Raw genomic sequence first — 27968 nt, 5'->3', positions numbered from 1 at the left:
CCACCCCATTCTTTGTCTCCAGTTTAAGACTGAGGTGTTATGAGTTTGAAAGGGCCCCACAGTCAGCCCATCCAACCCTTGCATCCTTCCTCGGTACATTTCAGGTTCAGATGCTAGACAGATCAGTGCTCTCAGAGCAGGGCCTTTCAGAGACTGAGGGAGGAGTGCACCGCTTCCCAGCGGGTGGGGGGAAGGCAAGGAAGGCGGTCTACGTGGTCTACTGTGAAACAAGGAGAACCAGAAAGTGTGTCCTTTGAAAGTTAATCTGTTTTAACTAGTTACATGAAGTTTATCACTTATAACTCAGACTGAGAGATGGTAGTATCATTGAGTTCTTCCCAAGATAATCGCAAGACTTGCCCAGACTCTAAACTTATAATGCACCTCAGACTGTGTGGCTGGATGGGCCACGTGCTCAAATGAGAAGGCCCACATTCTGATCCTGTTGGCCTTTGTGACTGGAAACAATGAGGGTAGTTTAAGGGCGAGGCCGCTCTGATGCAAGATCAAGGCCCTTTTTCCTCCTCCATCTTGCCTTCCCCCTCCCCGAATACAGCCAAGGGGGCACTCTGTCCCTGGCAGGCCCTTCCCGCAGGCCAGGAGTTTTCAAAAGCATTACCCTGGCTCTTGGGGGGATGGGGTGGGCAGGGATGAATTTTCTTTGTCTCCAGTGTAGTGCAGGCACTGCTGGAAACGTGCTCAAAGAAAGTGCTGGGGAAACCATGCCAGTGGAAGGACCCGCAGCCTTACTCTGAAGTTTTGTGTCTCCTGTTTGGGACCTTGAGCCAGCGCCTGGAGGAACGGGGACCTTGGGGTCCCACCCAGTGGACAGGAAGGCTGCCACCTCTGGGGCCCCACCTGAGGTTTGTCCAGGGAAGGGGGAAGTAAGCAGACTGGCTCTGGGGAGCCGGCGCCCCGCATGGGATGCACAGATGTCCTGAGAGGCCCTACTGCCTCTGTCCTGCTCCCAGTGACTTCCTGGAGCCCGCGGTCACCCCAGCCCCTCAGCTGCCCTGTCTGTGGTCACGAAGGTTTCTAGTGGAGCTCTCAGGACATGTGGGGAGTGGCCCTGCAGGCCTCCCCATGGAGATATCACTCAAATGTGTGCCCACCTTGCCCCCTCGTACTCCCAAGGGTCCCCACAGTGCTGCTTCTGATTGGGAACAATGCCCCTCTCTCCCTGCAGCCTGATGTGTGGTCTGCAGGATCAGCTAGACCCCAGGGCTTGGGCCTTTCACCCCTACCCTGAGCGCCCAGTAGGCAGTGAGCTCTCACTCCTGCAGACGCCTGGGCCCCTTCCCTGCAGCATGTCTTAGCCCCACTCCTGGTCCATCTTCTCCCTCAGCCTCTTCCAAGTGATGCCCTCCAGCCATCATGTCCTACTCTCATCTCTACATCAGCAGCTCCAGGAGAGTCACACAGATAGACTTCGTTTTCTATCAGAGGGAATTCTAACTTCATCTCTTTCCAACAACTTTATCATTCTTGTCAAGGACGTGTGTGCTCTTTGAAGGGATTCAGGAACTACAATGAAAGTGAAAGTGTTAGTTGCTCAGTCGTGTCCAACTCTTTGTGACTCCAAGAGCTGTAGCCCACCAAGCCGCCCAGTTCATGGAATTCTCCAAGTAAGAATACTGGAGTGGGTAGCCATCCCCTTCTCCATGGGATCTTCCCGACCCAGGGATTGAACCCAGCCCTCCTGCATTGCAGGCAGATTCTTTATCATATGAGCCACCAGAGAAGCTCAGGAACTACAATGCAGGAAAACAAAAGATTTGAAACTTGCATTTACAGATGAAAAAACTGAGGTCCATCCAAGGAAAGAAGCATACCCAAGGTCTCGAGATGAGATGGGGTGGATGCTAGGAGCCTGGGTTCTTGGTCTTCTCCCTGTTTCTGTCTGGCAGATGGGCACACACCAGGAACAGGGGCTGGGCTGGGCTGTAAACTCCTTATCCCGCCCGCACTAGTCAGAAAAGCCCATCAGTCCACCTGCTCCTTGGAGGTCTGGGGGCTGACTTCCTATCATCTCCAGGGAGGAGTGAACTCATCTGAAGGAGGCTTTGATTTGAGAAGAGTTAAAGTGCCCCCAGAGACTGAGAGCTGGGGTTTCCCTAATGAAATGGCTGAGCGGTCTGATTTAATCTGGGACAGTTTTATGCAGTGGCTGGAGGTGGGAGTGAGGCTTTGAAAGGCATAATTGCTTCTGGAAACAATAAGGAGAGGGCCAGAGAGAAATGAGTTAATTAACATTGGCTCCGAACAGTCTTGGTTTCTTCATCCCTTTTCTTTGTGACGTCAGAGGATGGAAACCGGCCTTCGCCTCTTCTGCTTCCCCCATCTTTGAACCCATGTTGCTTTTTGTTCTGTGAAAACTTGGGCCCCAGTTTACTCTTCTTAAAAATGAAATGAATGGGAAAGATGATCTCCAAAGAGAGAGCCACTGAACCTCTTTCAATTCCAGCAGTTTCAGTGACCTTTTGAAAATGATTACTGAAAGACCCATCATCGCTTTCTTATGAAGTCCCGTTACATGGAATAAAATACAAGCGTGGTCTTTACACCTCTCAGGACATAGGCAGGGTGGTTCGTGTGGGCGATGAGCAGATGCCACCACCTTTCATCTTCCCAGCATCCTGGGAGGCAGAATTTCTGCATTCACCTTCTCGGTGTGGAGGTCAGCTGGTTGGCTCCCCTGCCCACAGACCTGGGGCTGGAACCCCATGGAGCAGGGATGCAGGGGCCCATCTACCGGCCCTGGCTGCAGAGCCCTTGCCCTTTCCCCAGGGCCATGCTGCCGACTCCACCAGGAGGAAGCCGGGTCCCCAAAAGACTCTGGTCAGCAAATGGCTGGCCGCCCTTTGAGCGGACCCCTGGTATAGAGGGGTCAAGGCGTGTGGGCCCTGCCTTCTCAGGCTAGTTTCTGTCTGACCAGATCAGGGATGTTTCCGTCATGGGCTTTGTGTTACCGGGTGGACACAGCGCCTGCCACTCATGGGGCAGCATCCCAGGACCGCTCTGTATATCTCATCGACTTTGTACTCCTAAAGGCCAAACCTCGCTCTGGGAAAGGAAGTAACCTGAACCCCTTCATATGTGACAAGGGGGCAGCAGCTTGAGGAGCCCCAACCCGGGGAAGGCAGGTCTAGAACAGTCGGGTAAGCGTGGAGACAGTTGGGAGGTGAGAACTCACTTGGGGGTGCAGCCCTCCCTTTGGAATCAGATATTTCTCCCACAGAGTGTGGCAGCGGAAAGTCCGTCCATGTGACCTGCTTCTAAGATGTGAAGGCATGGTGGCACCAGTGGGGGCCCTCGTCACACATCACCTCCGAACCCCAACAGCAGCAGTCACCACAGAATCGCCACCACTGCCCCTGGGTGGTCAGCCCTTCCTCTGCCGGGCACCCAGCAAGTTACAGACATCACACTCCCCACCCAGGTTCTTGCAAGAGCCCTGCTCTTAGGTGACATGAACTAGGTGACCTGTCCAAGGTTATATGAGTAGTAAGAAGGCAAGCCAGGCTTTACACCAGGTCTGCCTGACTCCCAAACCCATTCTCAGAACCACCACAAAATGCTGTCCTGCTTTCCTGCCCTTGGGTCTAGTCCAAGAACACAACCAAAAGTGATTTTGAAAGGTCACCAAAGGAAGCTTTGAGGGCCATAAACGTTGGGGTAGACCTTTAGTCCAGGGGACACGGAGGTCCCCAGGGGTCTCTTGGATGTCAAGTTGCAGTGATCGGAAGCCCAGGGCTGGAGTTTTAACTGGGGGAGGAGGAAGGACAGGAGGGAAGTGCCAGTTAAGGTCTGCTCAGGTTCAGCTGTCATGGCCACTATTAGGCGGCCTGGTGTGGTCAGAAGGGCAGGAGTGAATTGTGTGGAAAATTTTCCAGCCTTTCAAAGCATTGTTTTGGAGAACTATAAACGCTATGGGGAGAAAAAAGCTCAAAACAAAACAGACAAACAAAAAACTAGCCGTACTCATACTATGTCAATTTTATGAAACTTTAGCGTGCGTGCTTAGCCGCCCAGTGGTATCCAGCTCTTTGTGATGCCCTGGACTAAGGCCTGCCAGGTTCCCCTGTCTGTGGAATTCTCCAGGCAGGAACACTGAAATGGGTAGCCATTCCCTTCTCCAGGGATCTCCCCGACCCAGTGGTCAAACTTGGATCTCCTGCATTGCAGGTGGATTCTTTACGGTCTGAGCCAACAGGAAAGCCCAAAACTTTAACATGCATCTGCATATATGTGAAAAACTATTAAAGGAAATTATTGCCAAGGTGTTTTCAAGGGCTTTCTGAGGATTGATTTTATAGGTGAATTTCTTGACTTCTTCTTTACACCTCTAAAATCTCCCAGTTTTTCTCCCACGTGCCTGAACTGCTTTTATAATCAGAAGTAGAACTAGGGAAGAAGGAGGGTGCCTTGAATAAAGGGTTTCCAATGCAGGCAAGCAGAAGTTCCGATTCCAGCTCCCTGACCTCCCAGCTGTGTGTCCCTTAGCAAGTCTGCTTCGCTTCTCTGAGCCTCCCTTTCCAAATGCAGAAATCTGAGATTCTAATCCATGCCTTGAGGGGTTGTTTTGAGGATTAAATTAAGGTCATATCTGAAGCAGAGACAAGTGTGGTAAGATGGGATCACTGCAGATTTACCCGCTGGACCTGCGGGGGTACTGGGTGGCCAGCTAGGTCACTGGGCAAGCTCGGGCAGTCCTCCCCTCCTGTAGGCCTTGGGTTCTCAAGGATGATGGGGACAGGGTTGGCCAGACAACGGCTCATGGTCCTTTTGTCTCAATTACCCCCTACCCCACACCCTGAGTGGTACCCGCTACCCACCCAACCGCCCTGGGACTTGCTCAGGGCTGCCTGCGGTCTGCCAGCCGCAGCAGGGGCCCTAGGAACTGGGCCAGGACCTTAGCATCGGTTGGCTCCCCTGCCAAAAATCTCTCAGGATTTCCGGGGGCACCCCACCACATCCTGACCTCGCTCGGCAGGTGTGCCAGCCCTGTGACCCGCATGGTTCCCAGCTCTCCTTGCCGGGCAGACACAGCCACAGGCCCATCCTCCCTGCCCCCAGGCCTGTCTCGTTCTCCTGCCCCTCTGCAGACAAGGAGCCTGCAGTCCAGCCAGCTGGTGAAACCTGTTCTAACAAAGTTTCCCCAGAAGGCTCAACATGTAAAATAGATAAAAGCAGGCTTATTGGGGGTTGGGGCTCAGCACTCCCTGCCCCTTTACTTCTCCAGAGAGGACTCTCTGACCCTAGAGCACCATAAAGTACCAACTGGAGATGAGCAGTTCAGTGTCCTCAGTTACAAAGAAAAGGCTCAGAGAGGGCAAGCCGTGTTCTCAAGGCCGCTCAGTAATTTTGGATAAGTGCTGTGACCCGCACCCCCCCAACCATACAGCACTCTTCCCGCCACAAAGAGCCACTGACCATTTATCAGCATTGACCCACGTGTCCACGAGCCTATGTTCCTTTCACCCTTGGGTGTCCAGAAGAGGATCTTATATACCCTCAGGATAACAGGGAGTCTCAGCTTTACCCTGAGACCAGGATAGACACATCCTAGAAAACGTTTTACGGTCGTTTTAGGATGTCAGAAGAATCCAGAGTTGGGACCTCTTGGTGCTGAGGCATATTTCAGTGCCACTTCTTAAGAAGGTCGCTAAACTTCTTTCCACTGCTTTTTGTTCATTACTGTTTTAAAACTGAGCTTAGCCATAGCTTCCTTGCTGAGTTTTCACAAGTGAGGATTAGAGAGTCTGTGTTACAAGATTAGCACATTGCCGGGTGTGTGCGTGTGTTGCGGGGGGAGTGAGCGCTCTGCTGCTCATTTCTCTGACAGCAGTAAATGTGCTCCAAGTGAGCACCTTGACCCCAGGCCTAGCAGGATCCGTAAAAAGCAGTGTCCAGCATGGAGAGGTGAACAATATAGTTATTCCTGGCATGGCTTTAACGTCTCACTGATATAAAAATTAAAAATTTCCCCATTTTTTTTTTTCCTAAATCAGCTTTTCATACTCAGAGTGACCACCCCCCTCCCCGCCCCCAACAATACACAGGGCTCGTGGGATATGGTACCTCCCAGTCTGTGAGTCTGTTGAACACCGAACCCTTCCTGACAAAAACCACGTTACAAATGAAATCAGGCCAGGTCCTAGATACCCACATAACCTACAAGCTGACAATCACAGATCTTGGCAATGAGCAAGCAGTTAGAAAGCCAATTCTTTGGATGTTAGATCACAGAGATACACAATTGCACAGAATGGGAAAGGAGTGAAGGCGAAATGGGCTTTTCATTTCGAACGTAGATGCCCAGGAAATTCAGGTCTCATCAGAAGGTGGAGGTCAATGGTGACGCAGATGGATAGGCGAGAGGGTATCTGGACGCCTGGGCCCGGGCGTGGTGAAGTTAGGGGTTCCTCTATTGCATCACTTTTCCCAGCAAGACTTGGGTTTGCTCTTTGTACAGATACATGAACCACCAGCGCGGCTCACTCACGAGCTTATCAAAGGAGACGGAAATTGTTCTTTTGTTTCTTAACGGCCTTTGTGTGTGCTGAGCCGCAGGTGAATCACTTGCAGATGCCTGTGGTGGAGACCCCCGAAGCTACACTTTCTCAGCTCAGGGTTTCATTCTTACCTGCTCAGGGTCACCTGCCTTGCCTGTAAAGTGGATTATGATTCTAACACTCACTTGTGTGGTGGTTTGATGAGTGACCGTAAGTGCTGTGAAGACAGAGGTCTGTGTTCACTCAGACCGGAAACACCCTAGATGTTCCAAAGGGAAAGAAAAGGAAGAGATGAAAACTGAGGAGACCCTGTGCCCAGGAGAGACACACCACGGCCATTAGGCCTCTTGAGGGACTGGGGAAACCAAAGCCAGAGTGTTTGCATAGCTTGTCTGGGTTTATCAGCGGGCTGGTAAGAGAGCAGACACGGTTTGAACCCAGGCGTCTGGCTCCGGAGCCCAGCTCTTAAGTCCTCTGCTCTGAGTCATAAGGAAGTGGACAGAGGGTTGCATAAAGCTAAATCGACCCCTTTTCATGACAAGATCGCGGCACTGCTCTTGTATGCTACGAGGTCAGTTGCATCATAGCTGCTCAGTAGATAGACCAGTCGGTATATTGCTAAAGCAGCGTATTGGGAAGTGGGTTTCTGACCTGCCAGGCTCTTCCAAGTTCTATTCAGAAGGTGTAATCTTTAAGCTGATTGTCCACATGATTTGGAGGGTCTGGGAGTCCAGAAGAGTAGGGGGAGATGGCACATTTGTACTCTGAGAAGGAACGTGGCTGCCTCCAAGGGTTAATGTGAGAATTAAAGGTAAAGACTTCACTGACAACAGGTTCCCCTCTGCCCTCTGTCCAGGGTTCTGGCCCCGTCACGACTCACACCACAGTTCCTAGTTATCGATTCGTGTCTTCAACAGCCCCAGGTTATAAACTCCCTGAGCACGTGATCCTTTCTTTAATCTATTGCTCAATGAGAAATCATTACCTAGCAGGTGCCTGGCACATAGTAAGGGCTCACTGCATTCAGTCGAGTGGCTAAAAATATCACCTGGAGAGTACCCAGCACAGTGCAGGCAGGCAGGGCTGTGCTCTCAGGGGCAGCCCTATTCTCTCAGGGTGGGCCTTTCCCTCAAGGACCATCGAGGGGACAATTCCCACTTTGGTTTGAAGCTCCTGGAGTCTCCCCACCTACCCCCACCCCCACCCTGAGTCCCCCAGCCATGGTCCCAGTTGCCTGGAAGGTGCCAAGGAGGGAAGTATGACTTTGCAAGGCTGTTTGGCAACAAATGAGCCTCTTGGAGGCCCCACGGTTTCTGTCTGTAGCTCCAGTTACCATAACGAAATGAACTGCCTCCCCACTGGTGGTTCTCAGATGGGAGGAAGTGGTCGGGACCCAGTGAACCTATTTCCTTTGGAACTCTTGGGGAGGTGGGAGGAGAGGAAATCAGTCAGAGGGTACACCCTCAATTAATTATTCATTAGGGAAGGATGGATGGATGGATGAGTGGGTGGACAGACGGATGGATAAATGTATTAACAGGGCCCTGGGGTTGCTGACAAGAACCAAAGGCTCTAGCTTGATATGCTGGAAAATTTTAATGAGAATTTTAAGCTCCAGCTTCTCTCAGAGCTGGGGGAATAAATTCTTGCTGAATGTCAGATGAAAAATTAAAACCCAGCAGCATCTATTAATGCAGGAATCTGACTGGGGTTTACCAAGATGAATAATTTCTAAGTCTTTAAGGAAGACCCACTCCCCTTGGAAATACATTGCCAGCTCTCGAAACTCAGAGTGGGGAAATTTTTTTTTCTTCCTGTATTAGGAAGATGATTTCAGTGCAATACAAACCTACCTATAGCTGTTTCACTTAAGCGAGATGGAGGACCACCAGGTAGAAATAAGCATTCAGAAAAACTGAGAAAGGAATCACCAGGTCATCGGCTGTGCCATTTGACCTGGCGTATTGAACACTGCCCGCTACTGTTTGCTGCTGATGGATACACAAGTAACTTGGGTGCTTTAATTGTCTGGGTTAGGAATGATAGTCGCTGCTATTTAGTATTTAGCATCCACTACATATCGTATGGGTTTCCCTGGTGGCTCAGAGGTTAAAGCGTCTGCCTCCAATGTGGAAGACCCGGGTTCAATCCCTGGGTTGGGAAGATCCCCTGGAGAAGGAAATGGTAACCCACTCCAGTATTCTTGCCTGGAGAATCCCATGGACAGAGAAGCCTGGTAGGCTACAGTCCACGGGGTCGCAAAGAGTTGGACACGACTGAGCGACATCACTTCACCTCACCTCATATATTGTATATAATTTAAACTTTTTACAAACATATAAGGAAGCTGGTCTTCTTTTTATTATAATAAGAGGAAAAATCAAACACTCAGATAGGCAAAGCGACTTGCCCAGAGTCACACAGTGAGTTCACTGGCAACCAACCCAGAATGTTGGCCCAGGTGGAGCTGATTAAAATAATAGGTTTTCCTGGCCTTACTTCCCTGATTCTAGATCTGCTTTAAGACACGAGAGTCTAAATAGCTTTCAGCCTATTCCATAGATTTTTCCCCTGTTATTACCATTATACATTTCAGAGCCTGTTAAGCACTCTTTTTTGAATATTCATTTACTTATTCGGCTGCACAGGGTCTTAGGTGCAGCATGTGGAATCTAGTTCCCTGACCAGGGATCAAACCCAGGCTCCCTGCATTGGGAACTCAGAGTCTTAGCTACTGGAACACTAGGAAAGTTCCTTAAGTACTCTTGAATAACATTTTCCCAACTGAAGACTATAGTTTGTACCAAATTTTGCCAGAAATTTTACTTGAGCTTACCTCTATTTTTGAAAGAACCACAGCCCAGTACTGCATCTCACAGCAACCTACAGAAAGACACTCTGCAGTCGATGGAGCATACTTCTCTTAATGCAACGAGCACTGCTTTAAATACACACTTTTGCCCTTCCCACACTTCGGCTCACTTAGGTGGGGCTCTTCCTCCCCTGTCTCAGCCTTTGGAGCCCTCGGAGCCCTCAGAGCCTCTCACCAGCTGTGTGACTTGGATGAATCACTTAACCTCTCTAAGCCTCATTTTCTCATTTGTTGGAAGCAAATAATCACGGTAATCTTAACAGGATTGTTAGAAAGATTGCAGGAGAATAACTTTTCATGCAACATGCCTCCCCTGCCACTCAGCTGGGCAGACCCCATCCCTTCACACTGCATGCACAACCCCGATTCAGGACATTCTGAGGCCAAAACCCAGGTCATTTCCCAGACACACCAGGCTGTCTGGACATGGAAGAACCTAGCAGGATAAGGAGTGTGCCATATTCCTTAGAACATTCTAGTTCTCCAAAATATTTCTTAATGCTTGCATTTTATTTTCAGATTTTTATACGCCTCCCATGTTTGCCTCTGATTTAATCATACGCACCGTAAAAATCTCACCTACTGGGATTCTTGTTGTTTATTACCATCAGTCATTGTTGGCACCCCAGATACCTAGAAGCACTACGGTGATGTCCACCTGCCTGGGCTCCAGTTACAGACGTTATGACTCCATGCCGATAGCATTTTACTGAGCCCCTACTGTGTGTCTGAAAATGGCCCGGGCACTTTGCATATGTTAGCTCGTTGAATCTGCCCAATACCTGTGTGAGTTGTGTACCATTATTCCCACTTCCCAGAGGAGAGAATGAAGGCCTGGAGAGATTTAAATGTCTCACCTACAGATATACTTCTAGAAAGTCTAATAGCAAGCTGGAGTGTCCACAGTGAGAAGCCTCCTGTGTTAGAATGTTCTGTGGCTGGAAGATCTCCTTCTGGAGTGAGCGTGCCCAGTCTGAGCTCTCCCAGCCCTTCCTGGAGTTCCCCATCAGTGAGCAGCTACAACTCAGCAGCCACTGAGCCTCACTTAGACCTGCTTCTGCCTGTCTTCCCAGAGAACGTCTGTCTCTAGAAAGTCCACCCACTGCCAGCTGTGTGTCTCAGGGGTCCCGACACCTCCCCTCCAAAGCCCCCTGCCACGTCCCCCCAGATACCTTCAACAGCTGGGCACAGTCTCCCCTGGGAGTCGCAGAGGAGGGACCATCAGGAGCGCTGTCACCACCGCTCCATCAGCTGCTACTTCCGTGGTAGAGTGAGCCTCCGCCGGTGCAGAGGAGCCCATGCTATCGAGAAGCACAGTTGCTAAACCGGCTGCCACTTCCTCTGCTAGAAACAAGGAAGGCGCGGGCTTGCAGGAGACAGGTTCCTGTTTTCAGCAACCACGCCGAGCAGACTTCTCTTTGTAAGGACAGGGCAGATAGCAACACTGTTCTTTTTTTTTTTGCAAAGCACTTGGGAATATGGGCAGCTTGATTCTAAGTGTCCGGGCCATGCTCTGCTTTCAGACATAGGGACATTTGTCTCTAATTAAAAGGCAGAGGAGGTTGAGAGGATGCTCTCATGGTCTAAAGCTCACTGGGACCAAGGGGGCCGAGGCTCAGAAGCCTCAGCTGCTTCTCTCTTCTCAGGTTCTTGATGTCACTGCCCAGTGGGCCCCGAGCAAAGCTTCTGGTCTTGGCTCCACTGTAGAAAAGTTTTTAATTGGCAGAGGATTGAAATAATGGGCCTCAAAGACCCTTTACAGAAAGGAGCAGCCCACCAGCCTTCCCAGGGGAGGCATACCACCCCTTGGCTGGCTGGTGCTACAACCGGAAGAAACTAGAAAGGTTATGAAAGGTTATAAAACTAGAAAGGTTATGAAAAATAGTCAGCTGTCCTAGGTTCCTGATGAAAGTTGCCTAAGGAAACATGGTAATTGAATGTATGATGCCTGACTAGCTCCTGGATCAAGGGAGAAGGACTGAAAGAGCTCGCCTGGGATGGAGGTAGGGGTGTTCAAATACAGACTGCATTATCAGACCATTTGTGTCAGTGCTTGTTTTCTTGGGTATGATAATGACACAGAGTTACGTGAAGAATGTGCTAATTTTTAGGAGCTCCATGCTAATGTATTTAGAGGTCAAGAGGCATGCTGTCTTTAATGTTCAAATAGTTCAAAAAAAAAAAAAGAGACATGCACACACAAAGAGAAAATGAATGAGAAAGACAGAAAGCAAATGTGGCAAAATGTTCATGCTTGGTCAGTTTAGGTGAAGGGAATATGTGCATTGTACTATTTCAACTTCGTGGTGGGTCTGAAATTTTTTAAGTAATGGTATGTATCTCCCTATTCATAGCATGCTTCCCAGGTGGTACAGTGGTAAAGAATCTGCCTGCCAATGCAGGAGGTGCAATAGATGCTGGTTCGACCCCTGGGTAGGGAAGATGCCCTGGAGAGGGAAATGGCAAGCCACTCCAGTGTTCTTTCTTGCCTGGAGAATCCCATGGACAGAGGAGCCTGTTGGGCTATAGTCCAAGGGGTCACAAAGAGTCGGACACAACTCATAGTATGCTGGTCTCAATCAGGAAAGCCCAACACATGGAGCCCAAGGGCTTGTTGGTGGTCGAGATGGAAGCTGCTGGAACGCTGGCTCCAGACAGCATGTCATGGAGTTGCCTGGGTGAGCTCAGAATGCCAGGTGACCTGCTTCATGGCCCTCTGAGAGCCTTGGTCCACCTCCCACTTCAAGAGGAGACAGAGCATCCAATGATCTGCCCAACGTCACCCAGCTGGTCCCCAAGCAGAGTCAGGTCAGTGTCTGGGACTGATGGCACGGCCCCAACCTGGTGGGAATGACACGGCCAGCGGGGACAGTCATTTAGAAACCTCTCTCACTGTTGTGATCGAAGATGAATTCAAAACACCAGGGCTGCTTCTAAATTTAGCAGGGGCTCTGTACTAGAGAGATGCTTCCTTAGACGACTTCTGAGAGTCCCTGTGCTGCGCGGGGCACCCTGGGAAGGGGCAGAGGAAATGTTGCAAAGACTGGCTGGGTGCTTGGCCTTGAAGGGGAGGAGCAGGCAGGCGGGGAGAAACAGAAGTGGACTTTTCCCCCTGAACTCACCCAGAGGAGTAACAGGGGTTTAGATTGATAGTTAAGAGGTATGAAGCTTTAGGCAACTTGTCAAAAAATATTTATTGAGCATCAATTATGAGTTAGACTCTGAACTCATTCCTTCATTCAATTATTTATTCAATGACATTTTCTAGGCATTGGAGTTCAGCCGTGCATGAAAGCCCTGCCCTGCTACACAGCTATCAGTTCTGGTGACTCTGTAAGGAGAGGAAAATGGCCAGTGTGGAAGTGGGAGAGGAAGGCACTCTCTGTGCCATGGCCTGAGGCTCCAGGAGGAAAAGGACCACCCCGGAACAAGTTAGAGGGTTAGAGGCTCCTGCAGACTTTAGGGGATGGGGAGAAAAAACACGGTGGGCTTAAGGGAGTTCCCAGTTGTCTGATGGTGGAGGCTGACAGCAGGCAGGCAGGGACCATAGATGGGTCTTCATCAAAGGGAGTGGTCGGTGCCCAGGAGAGGCTGCTGCAGAAGGAGAGGCCCAGAACTGGGAGCCATGGGAGCCCGGGTGGCAGGATCCTCTCTGCCCATTTCCACTGGTGACCTGGAGCTGCTGTCCACTTGCCCTGGCCTTGCTGTTTCATGACCTTCCTTTCACCCCTGGGGTGACTGCATGGAAATGGGGTCTGTTTGAGAAAATGTACCTGAAGCTGTCAACTGCACTTCAAAGAATCCCGGGCTGTGGCCCAGGCTGAGGGCTGGTGTGGAGGTCGGAGCCCACACTTGGCAGGGGACACACCCACCGAGGTCCTTAAGTTAAGAATGGGATCAGCCCTGGCTGAGTGACCACGTGCCTGGCAACCTCACTACAAGAACACATGGAGACATCCAGATCCGTGAGTGTAAAATCAGCTGATTTCGAGAGCTTTTTGAGTTAATGAACTGTTATATTATTGTTGTTTGGTCGCTCAGTCGCTTTTGACTCTGTGACCCCATGGACCACAGCACGCCAGCCTTCCCTGTCCTCCACTATCTCCTGGAGTTCACTCAAACTCATGTCCATTGAGTCGGTGTTGTCATCAAACCATCTCATCTTCTGTCTCCCCCTTCTCCTCCTGCCTTCAGTCTTTCCCAGCATCAGGGTCTTTTCCAGTGAGTTGGCTCTTCTCATCAGGTGGCCAAATATTGGAGCTTTAGGTTCAGCATCAGTCCTTCCAGTGAATATTCGGGGTTGATTTCCTTTAGGATTGACTGGTTTGATCTTCTTGCTGTCCAAGGGTCTCTCAAAAGTATTCTCCAACACCACAGTTCTAAAGCATCAGTTCTTCGGCACTCAGCCTTCTTTATGGTCCAACTCTCACATCCATAGATGACTCCTGGAAAAACCATAGCTTTGACTAGACAGACCTTTGTCTGCAAAGTGATGTCTCTGCTCTAGTACTCTGTCTATGAGCTATTAGGACTCAGGCTAATGTCCACGGGCAAATTAGCAAGATGACCCTGTATGTTGAGATTTGCTTGACTAATTTCCTTCTACTTCTGTGCAGTCATCATCTCATTGAAATGAAACGTTCTCCTTTGTAAATGCTAGCTTTACACACTTAGTGTCATCGAGAGCCAGGTGTCACTTCCCCACCTGCCTGCAGTTCTCCCAAACCAAGCAGGAACCAAGCCCACTTCTCCAGCATGAGGTCCATAGGAGGATGTGCATAGATTACCTAGCATAGTGCAAGGTGTCTGGCGGGGGTGGGGATGCGGGAACCACAGAATATGCCTCCCCCTCTTTCCTTTCAAAGTGGAGCATACGCTGGGGAGAGGAGGGGCAGATCTAACACAGACCATGAGCCCAGCACCGAGCCTGCCCCCCAGATGGGCCACACCCATGCATCACAAATAAATGAAGGTGATGGATCTGCTTTCTGAACAAAAAGCGCATGGCCTGTGAATATTGACTCTTCACCTCTGGGGAGGATGAGCTAACCTTGAAAATCATCTGGGAGATATCAGACTCTATTGTTTTCTGGGAGTTGGGAGCTGTTCATGTTTCTGGAACCATCTCCGGAGCTGGGTAAATGGTCCATGTGGATGAGCTGAATTGTCCAGCTAGTATGGCACCTGAATGTGTATCCTCAGAATCTTTGTGTTTCCCTGGGGGGTGCTTCTTGGAGCTGACAGTGTTTTCAGGAGGAAAAAAAAAAAAAGCAGAAGCTCTGTTTGCACTGGGCTTCTCCACTCTGAGGAGTTGCACAAATGCATTGAATCACCCGAGCTGTTCTCTTCTGCGATTGCTCAACCTGTCCCCTTTGCATCCCCCTAAGGGACAGTGGGTTCCCAAAGCTTGGGAAGCTCTCTGAGAGGGGCCCCAATTTCAGTCTTCACAGCATTGCAATTTTGCTTTCCCACCTAACTTCCTGTAGATGCATGAAGATGCAGACTCTTTTCTTTTCTAGATCTAACAGGTATTTCTTTATTTAAATGAATATTGTATTGAGTAACTATTAGCTTCATGCCAACCATGAGGCTAAGCTCAGGGGGCACCAGGGTGACTGGGACTCACGTCCTGCCATCCAAGAGGTCAGCAAACAGGGACCAGGAAGGAACCACGATGATAGGGCAGCACAGTGGGGGCTCTGTGATGAGGGAAACTAAAGGAAATGGTTCAGACTGCTGCAGTGGCCCCGAACCTTGATGGACGCGGGTGACGTTCAGCTCAACCTTGAACACGAGTGGAGTCCACTAAGGCCACACATTTGGCAGTGCTGGCCGGGATGTTCCATTGGTGCCTTCTTGCTTTTTCTCTCTTTGTGGGATGATAAGTTGCACCTTGTCTGGACTTGGAAGTGACGTCAGAATCGGCCACGTGCCGGTCCTCCCACTGCCTGTGTGAGCCCATCTTCCCGCTCGCTGCTCCTGGAACAGGCTGACGAGCTGACCCCGTTGGGTCAGTTCAGTCTCAGCCCCGCTTTGCCCCAGCCTTCCACCCCCGCTCCCCTCACTGTCCGTGGCCTTCGTGTGGATTCCTCCCCGGTCCTCACTGCTCTGACCTGCCATCTCAGTGACTTCCACTTTCTCCTACTGCCTGGCAGGCTCTGCTGCCTTTGTCCCTGAATTTGCTCCTGCTGTTCCCCTCATTCTAGGATCTGCCAGAATCAGGAGTGAGTCTCTAGTCTGGGCCAGTCAAAACTTGATCCTTTCTTCTTAGAGACTTAGAGCCTGGCAGAAGGCTCATGTTCCCTTTACCCTATGCAGTGGGGGTGGGGGTGGGGGTCAAGCCCTCTCCCCTGCCTGCTCCTGTCCTCTGTCCTAAGGTGAGGTTCCTCAGCTGTCTGATCGGCCTGTTCCCCAGACTGGCTCCCGCCGTGTGGCCCTGGTGGGGAGGAGGGATGACAAAAGTGGTGCCATCTGTCTGCAGCAGAGCCCTTCGCCAGAAAGCCCTGTGACTGTCCTAGAGGCGAGAAGTTTGCTGGTCACTTTTGTTCCCACCAGCGGAGAAAGTGCTATGGCGCAGAGGGGCTTCCTCATTCGACTCTGTTTCCTTCAGTTCATTGAGAAAAGGGCCTCTTCCTGTTCTCGAGTGCAAGTGTTCTCGCCTCTAAACTTGTTGATCATGACAGTAAAACAAAGTTTTGAGTGAGTTTGAGTAAGCATTCCCTATATGTGCACATTTTTTATGTACACAGTCATTAATTATATTCATAGATGACTGTACTAAAATATACATTATAGATATAAACATGTTTTAAAAGAATAAGACTACCTAAATGATACTTATAGGTAAATATTCTGGAAATTTCTTCCTGTGCACCAGTGGATTGTCTCATGCACCCTGTTTGGGAGACCAAGACTCTAATAGAAACATAAAGAGGATCATTTCCAAGCAAAGAGGATTCTTATCAAGGAGTTTTGAGACATCACAGGTTATCTTTCCTTGGTTCAAATGTATAGTTGAACCGGGAAGGGCACAGAGATCCTTGTGAATTTCACTTAGGACAAAGGCAAGAGGCAGTCTTAACAAGAGAAATAAGATTTGGTACATGGTGGCATCAGGTGGTATCAGGCCCTTTGAAGGGAAGTTCTTCAAGACTTTCTCTAATACCTCCCCTTTCCTACCTCTGTGTTGGCCTGTCTTCCGAAAACTATTAAGTTCCATGAAGGCCGGGAAGCTACCTGTTTTGTCAGTGATTGACACCTAGCATTAGCACCTTGCATGGCCAGAGTCACCATCAAATATTTGCTAGGAGGAAGAAAGGGCAGAACAGAGGGAGAATTGGAGGCTGGGACAGGGGGAGTGAGAATTTAAAACAAAAAACCAAGAAAGACAAAGAAATCCCCCTCCCTGTAGTTTACACACTTTCTTTAGGCCCTCAAGTGTGCATGTTTAATCATGTGCAATTCTTTGTGATCCCATGGACTTCAGCTCGACAGGCTCCTCTGTCCATGACATTCTCCAGGCAAGAATACTGGAGTGGGTTTGCCATTTCCTACTCTAGGCCTTAATCATCTTCAAATTCACTGCAGCATCTTGCATACAAGAAGTGCTCAAAGATGCCCATGGAGTTATTCTGGTGAAGAACTAGCTTCTGGTAGCGGAGCTGGCTGTGTCTCAGAGTTGGTAGGAAGAGCTGGATGAGCATTAAAGATAAGGTCTCTGCGATTAGCTCTCGAGCGTGAGCGGAGTCAGGCCTCTTCATTTCTTCACCCCTGTATTTTCATCTCATAAGCAATAATCAAAATTAAACTTGTCCAAACACCTCAAAATATGCTTTAACAGCACAAAATGAGGTTGCCATCTCTTATAGCATGATGATGGCTTTTATTAAATTCCCCTTCTCTCTCATTTTATGATGCCTTAATACTTCTGTGAGATAGGCTTTCCACTCAAAACAAGATTCCATGGCTGTCATCTGAAGAGCAAGCTCAAAACTGGCCTTAATGCAATTTAGAATGGTGTCATCCATTTCCAAGCCACTGGGTGGGTGTGAAATTGTCAGGCAGCCTTTACTTCATCACCCACAGAGCCACGACTAATTACACCCAGCAGCACAGGGCCGCCAAGCAGGGACAGGAGAAGATAGACAAGCCCAGCTGCTTAAAATATCCTTGGCCAATACAGGATTGCAATCCCCAAAGCTTTCTTTAGATTGGACAAGATTTGGCTATTTTTTAAATTTGAGTTTAAGTAGCAATAATACGGGGGAGCCTGGTGGGCTTCCGTCTATGGGGTCACACAGAGTCGGACGCGACTGAAGTGAGTTAGCAGCAGCAGCAGCAATAATATTATAAATCATAATAACCGATCTCTGACAGTGCTGTACAGGTTCTGAAATACTTTTCGAGCCTGTTATTTCATTTAATTCTTGCTAGCAATGGCAAGCCACTCCAGTACTCTTGCCTAGAAAATCCCATGGATGGAGGAGCCTGGTAGGCTACAGTCTGTGGGGTCGCTAAGGATCGGACATGACTGAGCGACTTCACTTTCACTTTTCACTTTCACACATTGGAGAAGGAAATGGCAACCCACTCCAGTGTTCTTGCCTTGAGAATCCCAGGGACGGGGGAGCCTGGTGGGCTTCCATCTATGGGATAGCACAGAGTCGGACACGACTGAAGTGACTTAGAAGCAGCAGCAGCAGAGCTCTTTGAAATATAAATTCTGAGTTTAATATTGGCTACCATTTATTGGAAACCTAACCCATGTAGGCACATTCCCTTTTACCTCATTAATTCATCTCAACAATCTAGTGGAATATTCTTCTTACTCTCATTTTACACTTGGGGAAACTGAGGTACAGGGGATTTAAATAACTTTCCTAAGTACACACAGCTCATAGGAGGAGGAAATACTGGCCTTGCATGCACACTCATGGTCCATGCTCTCTATGCTGTACCTTGAGACACTTTTATGTACCCATTTTACAGGTAGAGAAACTGAAATCCAGGTAGTAGAACCACTTACCAAGTTGTCAGTTCAAGATTCAGTAAGATTTCTCCAACCCCAAAGCCCAAGCTCTGTCCATTATTTTTCTACACCATGTAAAAATGTATATTTGTTTTTACCTGACAGATTTGAAGGCGTAGTGTTGTTGCACATGACGTGACATGGGTTCCAGGAGTTCAGCTGGGCAGGGGTTCAGAAGCAGACCTATTTAGTTCATACCGATGCATCAGCACCTTAGCAAGAGTCCCCTGGGCTTGTTCACATGGGGGAGTTTGGGGAGGGGGTCTGGCAGAGTGATGGGCCCAGGACCTGTGAGGGCTACCCTTGTTACAGGGAGGGGGCTAAACTCAGACCGCACACCCATTAGCTGGAGATAATACAGGATAAGGAAGTGGGCCGTGGAGAATGCAGGACCCCTCTGAACACACAAGGCCAAGTGCGGGAGGGTGTGGGTGTGAGGCTCAAGTCTGAAGGACAGCCGCCAGGACAGGCCAGGGCCGCGGGTTTCAGTCCTGCTGGATGTGCAGACGGTTTGCCCTCAGGCGCTCCGTGCCGCCTCTGTGGTCTGGACGTGAGGTGGGAGCCCTAGACCGTCCACTTCCGGTGGGGGCCCCTCCCGCCTCCCCACCGCTGTGGCCAGCACAGGGCCTCCAGCCCGGAACCTGACTCCAGCGCCTGTGACTGACCTCCCCAGGGCAGCCCCCTCACCTGTACCTTTGTGCCGGGCACCCAGGAAGGCCTTCTGGGTCAGTGCCCTGTCTCCTGGTCCAGCCTCTTTCCAAGGTGCCCCCTCCAGGGATGTCTAACAAGAGCCGGCCCACGCCCCTCCTCTCTGCCCTGCTCCCTCTGACAGAGGCATCCCCGGTCATGTCCATGCAGCCCCGGTCACCCTTGCTGGCAACACTGTGCCCTGAGAGGCCACCCTGTCCCCCAGCCAGTTCCCCTTCTGCACAGACAAGACCATCCAGACCCACCAGAGCCTCAGAACTTTCACACACACTGCGCTTCTTCAGGGCAGCCTGGGGAGCCCTTTCTCCCCAGGAGCTGGTCAGTGTCACCTAGTCCAGGAAGGAAAGGAGGAGGAGATGGACAGAGGGAGGTGATCGCAGGTGATGGGGCGGAAACCAGTAACCAGACAAGGCTTTCTCACTCCTAGATGACTGGGCTGGGCCTTACCATCTTCTTCTTGTTGCTGTTTAGTCGCTAAGTTGTGTCCAACTCTTTTGCAACCTCATGGACTGTGGCCCGCCAGGCTCCTCTGTGCGTGGGATTTCCCAGGCAAGAATACCGAAGTGGGTTGCCATTTCCTTCTCCAGGGGATCTTCCTGACCCAGGGATCGAACCCACATCTCCTTCTTTGACAGGTGGGTTCTTTACTGCTGAGCCATTTGGGAAGCCCCCTACTATCTTCTAGATGTTCATGTTTGGAGGCATGGTTCAAATAGTCAGCCATGGCTCACTGCTGAGCCACACTTATAGAGAAAGCAAGCTGCTCAGTCTCTCCTGTGGGGCAGAGCAGCCAGGCTTCAGTTCCAGGCCAGCTTCCTCTGGGCCAGAAATTCCTTCCGTACGCCTCACTCTTCCATCTTTCCACCTTGATATTAGACATGGGAATATAGCCCTGGGCAAGGACTGGCTCACCAGCCCCCGCACCAGATCTGCCACCAGTTCCAGTTATCTCTGTATACTGATCCATACAACCGAACAGAGGGAAGAGTAAAATCCCCGACTGTGTAAATTGGTACAGCTGCCGTGGAGAACAGTAAGGAAGTTCCTCAAACATAGAGCTACAACTAGAGCTACCATGTGACCCTGCAGCCCCACTCCTGGGCATCCATTCAGAGAAGCACACGATGTGAAACGGCACCTGCACCCCAGTGTTCACTGCAGCCCGGTCTACAATAACCGAGACATGGAGACCACCTAAATGTCCATTGACAGAGAAAGGGATAAAGAAGACACAGCAGAATGTTGCCCAGCCTTTAAAAAGAAAGAAACAACGCCATTTGCAGCAACATGGTTGGGCCTAGAGATTGTCGTACTGAGTGAAGTCAGTCAGGGAAGGAGAAATATCCTTATGACCTCCTTTATATGTGAAATCTAAAAAGAAATGATACAGATGAACTTACAAATCGAAAAGAGACTCACAGTTGTAGCGAACTTACGGTCGCCAGGGCAAAGGCTGGGAGGAAGGAACAGTTAGGCAGTTTAGGATGGATGTGTGTGACTTCCCTGTGGCTCAGACAGTAAAGCGTCTGCCTGCAATGCAGGAGACCCGGGTTTGATCCTTGGGTCAGGAAGATCCCCTGGAGAAGGAAATAGCAACCCACTCCAGTACTCTTGCCTGGAAAATCCCATGGACGGAGGAACCCGGTGGGCTACAGTCCATGGGGTCGCAAAGAGTCGGACATGACTGAACGACTTCACTTTCTTTCTTTCTTTAGGATGGACATGTACACACTGCTATATTTAGAATGGATAACCAACAAGAACCCACTGTGCAGCACGTGGGAAAAAAATTAAAGAGTAAAAATCCCATCTTCACAAAATGGATTGGGTGAAGTTAACTGATTTGCCCAACAAGACAAGGCCACTAAGAGCAGAGGCTCGAACGCAAGTCTTTCTTTCCTTAGTCTGTGTTGTTACCACTTCTCTACACTGGTTTTGCTTTACAAATTTTTTAAAAGCATGACAACGCAGAATTAGTCAGTGAAAGGCTGGCATGTCCCACTTTGTCCCATCTGTTCAAAGCCAAAGCATAAGAATGTGGGAAAGCCCAGGCCAACCTCCTCTAAGATTCGCCCTCTCCTCCATACAGTCCCAGCTGTCCGAGGCATTCATTCTAAACCAGCCAGTCCCTGAAACAAAGGCACAGGAGCAATGGCTGGACAGAAACATCCAGGCACCTCGGCTCTTTTACAGGTTGTAATCTGGAAATTATTTTTCAAAGGCGACACTTCCTTACTGCGTGTGTATGTGAACTGCTCGTTGAGAACAGAGTGGGAGCTTCAGGAGCCTGCCTTTTCCGTTCCCTTTGAAATCAGAAGATGGCCATTGCCTTGGCCATCAGTCAGGGTGTCCCTTTTAAAGGGCAATAGCTTTGCCTGGGACAGCAGTATGTTTTGAGTGCCAAGCGTTTAAATGGTTTCTGATGGGCAGAAGATGACAGAGGCCGTTGGATGTAATGCTCGTGACAGATGGGGGGAAAAAAAGGCATTTTGTCAAGTTTCCAAGAGCATGGAGGGCAAGCATGACAGGAGAGCGAGCATGGTTCTAAAGGGGCAAAGCCAAGGCTGACCAGATGCCTGAGAGGCACCCCACCCCACCTGCCCCCGGCGGATGCCTGGGCAAGGCCTCCACACAGCACATCCACAGGTAGCAGAGGCGATTTGTAACCGAGCCACGTGGGAAGGAGCGTTTGCCAGCAATGTCAGGAGAAGGGAGGTTGAGAGCAGACAGTAGCCTGGTCCCCTGCTCCCTTCGGCACAGCAGGGCTGGGTGACACGCTGGCTTTGAAGAAAAGCATCCTAAATCCAACTCGATAACAGTAGATGAGTTGGGGCAAGGCAGTTATCCTGTCTGAGGTCTTCTAGAGAGGCTATTGGCATCGTTATACTCCTTACAGATGAAGGAAGAGTCCAGATCAAAAAGTACCAATCAGAGCTGTGCTTTGCATTCAGGTGTGACCTGCAGGCGCTCCTAACCTGTCCATGACTCCCTCCCTAACAGCCTAAACACCTGATGTGCACTGTTGATGTTAGAAAGTCTCATAAATGGCTGGGTACCAGCACAGAAGGATATGCACAATGGACTGAGAGGTGCAAAAGATAAGTCCAAAATCAGTGTGATCTAATTTATTCCCTACATGTAAATATACAAATAGACCCAGACACACACACACACAGAGAAGAGATATGCCGAGAGGCTAACAATACCTCACAGTCATTGCTCCTTGACTCAGAAAATTGTATTTACTTTAAGTTTCCATTGTTTTGCTCATCCTTATTTTCCCCCATAGATTTCTGTGCTATTTTTGCTTTAAAATTGCAAAAATTTCTCTTTTACCTTTAACTAAACAGAGGTGACAAATTGGGTTTCCCTGCTGGTTCAGTGGTCAAAAAATCCACCTGCAGTGTAGGAGATGTGGGTTCAATCCCTGGGTTGGAAAGATCCTCTGGAGGAGGAAATGGTAAACCCATTTCAGTATTCTTGCCTAGGAAATCCCATGGACAGAGGAGCACTGCGAGGGGTCTCAAGGAGTCAGACACGGCTGAGCGACTAAACAACAAAACCGAGGTGACACTGACAGCTGTAGAACGATACGTGCTGGCCTTTTTCTAGGTGTGCAGAGGATTGCCATTTTGGCAAACCTGGGATGTGATGACGCTGAGGCTTGTTCTGGGGACCGGTTGGTCAGGACCACCTCCCTCTGCCAGCAGTGGTCTTTCTCTGCACCACCTCTTATTCCCCCTGCCAAGTGTTCTTACATGGTTTTGACCTTGCCACTTGCCCACAGATCAGTGGATATGCCTGCTTTCCTCTCAACAAGAGTCAGGTTATATTTTAGTAAGGAATTACTCTTTTAAATGTAATTAAAAATTTGTTCTAATTAAATGTTATAAAATTCTTTGGAGAAAAGTTAGAATATTTTGAAAACTATAAAAAGTCCAAAAAATCACTCATCAGTCCCTCGTCTTGAATTAATAGGGGACTCTGGGAACTGATCAAGTTGGACTATCCAAAGAACCTGGTGGAGTGATAGGCGATGGGAGATGAGGGAGTCAGGGTGCCCGTGGACTTCACAGGACCCCTGCCCTCCATCAAGGCAGCATGGCAGCATGGGTCAACCACAGCATCTTGGGGCCAAACAATCTGGCTTCTTAACCTCCTTCATCTGTACAAACAGTTCACCAAAGTTTGTTGACATTATTTCCTGAGTATATCCAAATTTCCTTTTGGAATGAGGTAGGGAATGTACAAAAAGAGTGATTAAATAAGTAATGTATTTCCTTTTAAAATAGTATTGGTTCTTCCTACCTCATCAGATGGGTTGGATATTGAGATGGCCTGAGTGAACACTCTATGTAAAAGGGTATGTGGGACACTTGTAAACGCACATCACAGTGACCCAGGGTGGGTTCTGGTTGGTCTCAGGGTGGCTTTTCCACACCGCAGACATAATGAGGTCACGACAAGGGAGGGACCTTTACAAGCCGGCCTGTGAGACTGTTTCCCATTTGGCACTCCTGCTGCGGGCGAAGCCAGGCTCTCCCTGCCTTTCCACTCTCTGCCCTGACCACCTTGCAAACGTCTTGTTTACAAATCACTGCCCATCAGCCACTCTCGAGTGTAGTGGAAAGCAGGAGTGTGATGGGCTGAGCTCTTGTTGTCTCTGCCTGTAGGTAGGACGGTGTAGGGGAGACAGTGCAACCTTTATGACCCTGGCTCTGCTGCTTTCAGTCCCAAGACCTTGAACAAAGTACTTGCCCATCTGGGCCTCAATCTCTCCATCTGTAAAGTGGGGATGGTAATCCATACAGGGCTGTTGCTAGGATCACATGAGAAAATGTGCAGGAGTGACCTGGCTCTTAGAAGTTACTTTATAAAATGTTCCTTCTCTTCCACATCCCTTTAAACGTTGTATACGTGAAAGGTGGAGAGATGGAAGGGGAAGAGAGGGTGAGGAGGACCCAGCGGGGTCCTATGGCAGGGAGGAAGCAGACTGGCCGGGAAGCTTCCTTGCTCCTCAGAGGAACTGGGCTGCTTGTTTTCCCTGCAGGTTCTGATTCTTGCCATCGCCCTGATTCACAAATTGCCCCCCCAGTTTTTCCACACTGGAAGTTGTTTTCAAAGTTTTAAAGGGCACGGCAATTCAGAATTAGTCAGTGAAAGGCTGGCGTGTCCTACTGGGAAGACCCAGGGTACTAAGAGGAATAGCAGGAGAGGGAGCCAGTGGGGCGTTCCCTTGCCCTGCACTGGTGCCATGCTGAGTTCCCCGCGCCACATACTTGATGCCTCTGGCAGCAAGACTGTGAGGCCAGCGCTTTATAGTGGAGGTCACTGAGGCTTGGGAGGTGATGTATTTTGTGCACACACATTTCTCCACAAAGGAAGCAGCACTCACAGAGTTTTGTCTTTCGCGCGCTCTCCTAAGCTATAATTCATCCCTGCAGTTGGTGTTAAGATGCTTCAAGGGCATCAATTTGTTTGATATTCAAAGGACACTAACAAGGGCTATGTATGTGAGTCGCTAAGTCGTGTCTGACTCTTTGCGACCCCATCGCTTGTAGTCTGTCAGGCTCGTCTGTCCATGAAATTCTCTAGGAAATAGTTCTGGAGTGGGTTGCCTTTTAGTTCTCCAACAAGGGTTAAGATACCCCCTTTTTCCTTCATACAAATGCCCTGGGCTCCCACCAACTAAAACCAAAAATTGCTGATTCCTAAGAAGCAGAGGAAGTGTGCTCTGATGCCCCGAAGACTAGGGTCTCAGGATGAAAGTTGTGTTAATTATCATCCCTTTGACTGAAATTTTGCCAAAATCAAAGTGTTACAAATCAGAGTGAAACTTATGCTTTTAGGGATCAAGAAAAGAAGATGATTTCAGTGTAGAAAAGATTAAAAGCAATATTAACTTGCACGTACAGAAGATTTTTTTTTTTTAAGTCTATCTCTTGCTTTAGCTTGCAGAGTGTTCTCCGAGTTGTCTGCCTCAGTGATGTCCCCCAGTCCAGCTAGGGGGCTTCACAGGTGGCTCAGTGGTAAAAAGAATCTGCCTGCAATGCAGGAGATGTGAGTCTGATCCCTCAGTTGGGAAGAAAATGGCAACCAATTCCAGTATTCTTGCCTGGGAAATCCCATGAACAGAGGAGCCTGGGGGGCTATAGTCTATGGCATCACAAAAGAGTTGGACATGACTTAGAGACCAAACAGTAACAATAAACCCAGCCAGTCTATGATGTTCTGGTGGCAAGTTTCCAGGTTTGGGTCCGTTCCCAGGAGAGGGTCCGATGCAGAGCAGTGGCAGTGATGTTCTGGTTCATACCTCACCCCTCTCTCCTCCACCCGCACAAGCCTCTGTTGGAATCCCTGCTTCAGACAGGACCTCTCCTGTTCATCCCACACAGCGGTCAGTCAACCATCCAGCCTTTCACTTGAGTTCCATTCTGCCCACCAATCTTTAGCGAAGGACTGCTCTGCACCAAGCTTTGTGCTAGATTCTCATGGTAAGGGAATACCCATCTCAACGTCTGCCATAAGAATTTTTCATCTTCCAGAGGCTTCAATGCTCATTTGCTGAGGGGCTACTGAGTGCTATGCACCATTTTCAGCACTGAGATGCAAAAATAAATGACACAAGATTATTCCTAAAATACCTTCTGTCACACCCCATTTGGAAACCTTTACTAACTCCTTGTTGCCTGTGTGATACCTGCCTGTTTCCCAGGGTTTCAGTTCAGTTCAGTCGCTCAGTCGTGCCCGACTCTTTGTGACCCCATGAATCACAGCACGCCAGGCCTCCCTGTCCATCACCAACTCCTGAAGTTCACTCAAACTCATGTCCATCGAGTCGGTGATGCCAACCAGCCATCTCATTCTCTGTCGTCCCCTTCTCCTCCCATCCCCAATCCCTCCCAGCATCAGAGTCTTTTCCAATGAGTCAACTCGTCGCATGAGGTGGCCAAAGTATTAGAGCTTCAGTTTCAGCATCAGTCCTTCCAATGAACACCCAGGATTGATCTCCTCTAGAATGGACTGGTTAGATCTCCTTGCAGTCCAACGGACTCTCAAGAGTCCTCTCCAGCACCCGGGGTTTACTGCTTTCTAATTGCGTATCTTGCTTAGGCTGAGTTTAAAGCTCTCTCGCATTTGTTGCTCACTGCCTCTCTGTGTACATGTCTCTCCTACTCAGGAGAATTAATTAATCCATCCATCGATTCACCCCTCCATTCACTTACACAGTTGCTGGCTAACTCATTTAGTACCTATTTTTCTGAGTTCTAAGTCCTAATCTTAAAGCTATGACCAACCTAGACAGTATATTAAAAAGCAGAGACGTTACTTTGCTGACAAAAGTCTGTCTAGCCAAAGCTATGGTTTTTCAAGTAGTCGTGTATGGATGTGAGAGTTGGACCATAAAGAAGGCTGAGTCGAAGAATCGATGCTTTTAAACTGTGGTGTTGGAGAAGACTCTTGAGAGTCCCTTAGACTGAAGGATCAAACCGGTCCATCCTAAAGGAAATCAGCCCTGAATATTCATTGGAAGGACTGATGCTGAAGCTGAAGCTCCAGTACTTTGGTCACCTGATGGGGAGAACTGACTCATTGGAAAAGACCCTGATGCTGGGAAAGATTTAAGGCAGGAGGCGAAGGGGACCACAGAGGATGAGATGGTTGGATGGCATCACCAATGCTATGGACAGTTTGAGCAAGCTCCGGAGTTGGTGATGGACAGGGAAGCCTGACGTGCCGCAGTCCATGGGGTCTCAGAGTCGGACACAACTGAGTGACTGAACTGGCTGAAGTGCTAATCTGGGGATTCTGGGATTCCTGAAATCAGCTCCCACTCCCCTTAGCTGCTTGGGGTGATCAGATCCCTGGATTCACCTGCCATCCCTGCCCACTCCCCCAAGAGTGGCCACCTGCCCTCTTTCCTTTTCTCGAATCACTTCCTCCCATCAAAGCCCACTCAAGTCCTAAGTCTGGGCAGCTTCCTCTGGAGCACTCTCATGCCTAGAAATCTCTTCCCGCTCTGAGCTTTGAAAGCACATGAATTTCTGCTTGTTCTCTTAACCCTGATGATTGAGAACCTCATGTTGAGGCCACTAATATGTGTATCCTGCTGGATACAGTCCATATTTTCAACAAGCAGGAAGTGAGCTTGAGCAGAATTTCAGGACAGAGATCGCAAGGCACTTGCTACCTGTCACTTGGTGCGTAACCACAGGCTTAAGTGACTTGAGAATAAGTCAAATTGCAGGAGTTAAACACATGGAGAACAATATCTGCTATGACCATTACAACTAACTTTACTGAATGATAATTCTGTCTTAGGTAGTTGGCTTCCATTATTTTATTTAATCCATATACCAGCTCTGTGAATGTTTGTGAAAATAGCCCCATTTTTCAGATCAGGAGCTGGAAGCCCAGCATGACAAAGGGAATTGGCAAGATGGCTGCAGGCAGAGCTGGGGTCAGAGCTGGGTCAAAACCCTGGTGGGCCCAAACCCCGGAGCCATGCCTTTCCACTTTGCTTTGACCTCACATTCACACAGGGATGGAAAGGGACCGGCGACCAGAGGCATAAGACTGAGGACGCACAAGGTTAGAGTGGGTTGCTAAGGAGCCAGCCATCTAGGTTGGAATCCCGGTGCTGTCCCTCTCCAGCTGTGACACACACAGCAAGTGGCTTGATCTCCGCCCTGAGTTTCATCACCTGTAAGGCTCAGATAACCCAGTCCCCCCCGCCCGCCCCCTCCAACCTTGCAGGGTTGCTCTTTGAGGGTAAATCAACCTTTATGAGCATAGCGTCCTGGAGCGTGTAACGCATAGTGAGTGCTGCTTAAATGAGAATTGC

General features: G+C 49.4%; 2 protein-coding genes across 3 annotated transcripts in view; one reads left to right on the top strand and one right to left on the bottom strand.

Moving 5' to 3' along the window:
- Positions 1–10757, bottom strand: part of SLA (Src like adaptor) — a 37254-nt gene extending 26497 nt beyond the window's left edge. Inside the window, exons 1-2 of one of the 2 annotated variants that reach the window (XM_055432365.2) lie at positions 10560–10757; positions 9352–9398 (exon numbers count right to left, since the gene is read on the bottom strand). The gene's annotated coding sequence lies outside the window, so the exon portion shown is untranslated. The remainder of the gene's footprint in view (positions 1–9351; positions 9399–10559) is intronic. The other variant, XM_055432364.2, reaches the window with a different exon arrangement.
- TG (thyroglobulin) overlaps positions 1–27968 on the top strand; it is a 240814-nt gene that overhangs the window by 168337 nt on the left and 44509 nt on the right. The gene's annotated exons all lie outside the window — the stretch shown is intronic.

The sequence above is a fragment of the Moschus berezovskii genome, chromosome 16, assembly GCF_049115385.1.
Source record: "Moschus berezovskii isolate FMDL1 chromosome 16, NW_MosBer_1.0, whole genome shotgun sequence".
In the NCBI taxonomy this organism is placed as follows: domain Eukaryota; kingdom Metazoa; phylum Chordata; class Mammalia; order Artiodactyla; family Moschidae; genus Moschus; species Moschus berezovskii.
This window is presented reverse-complemented; position numbering and strand designations above follow the sequence as displayed.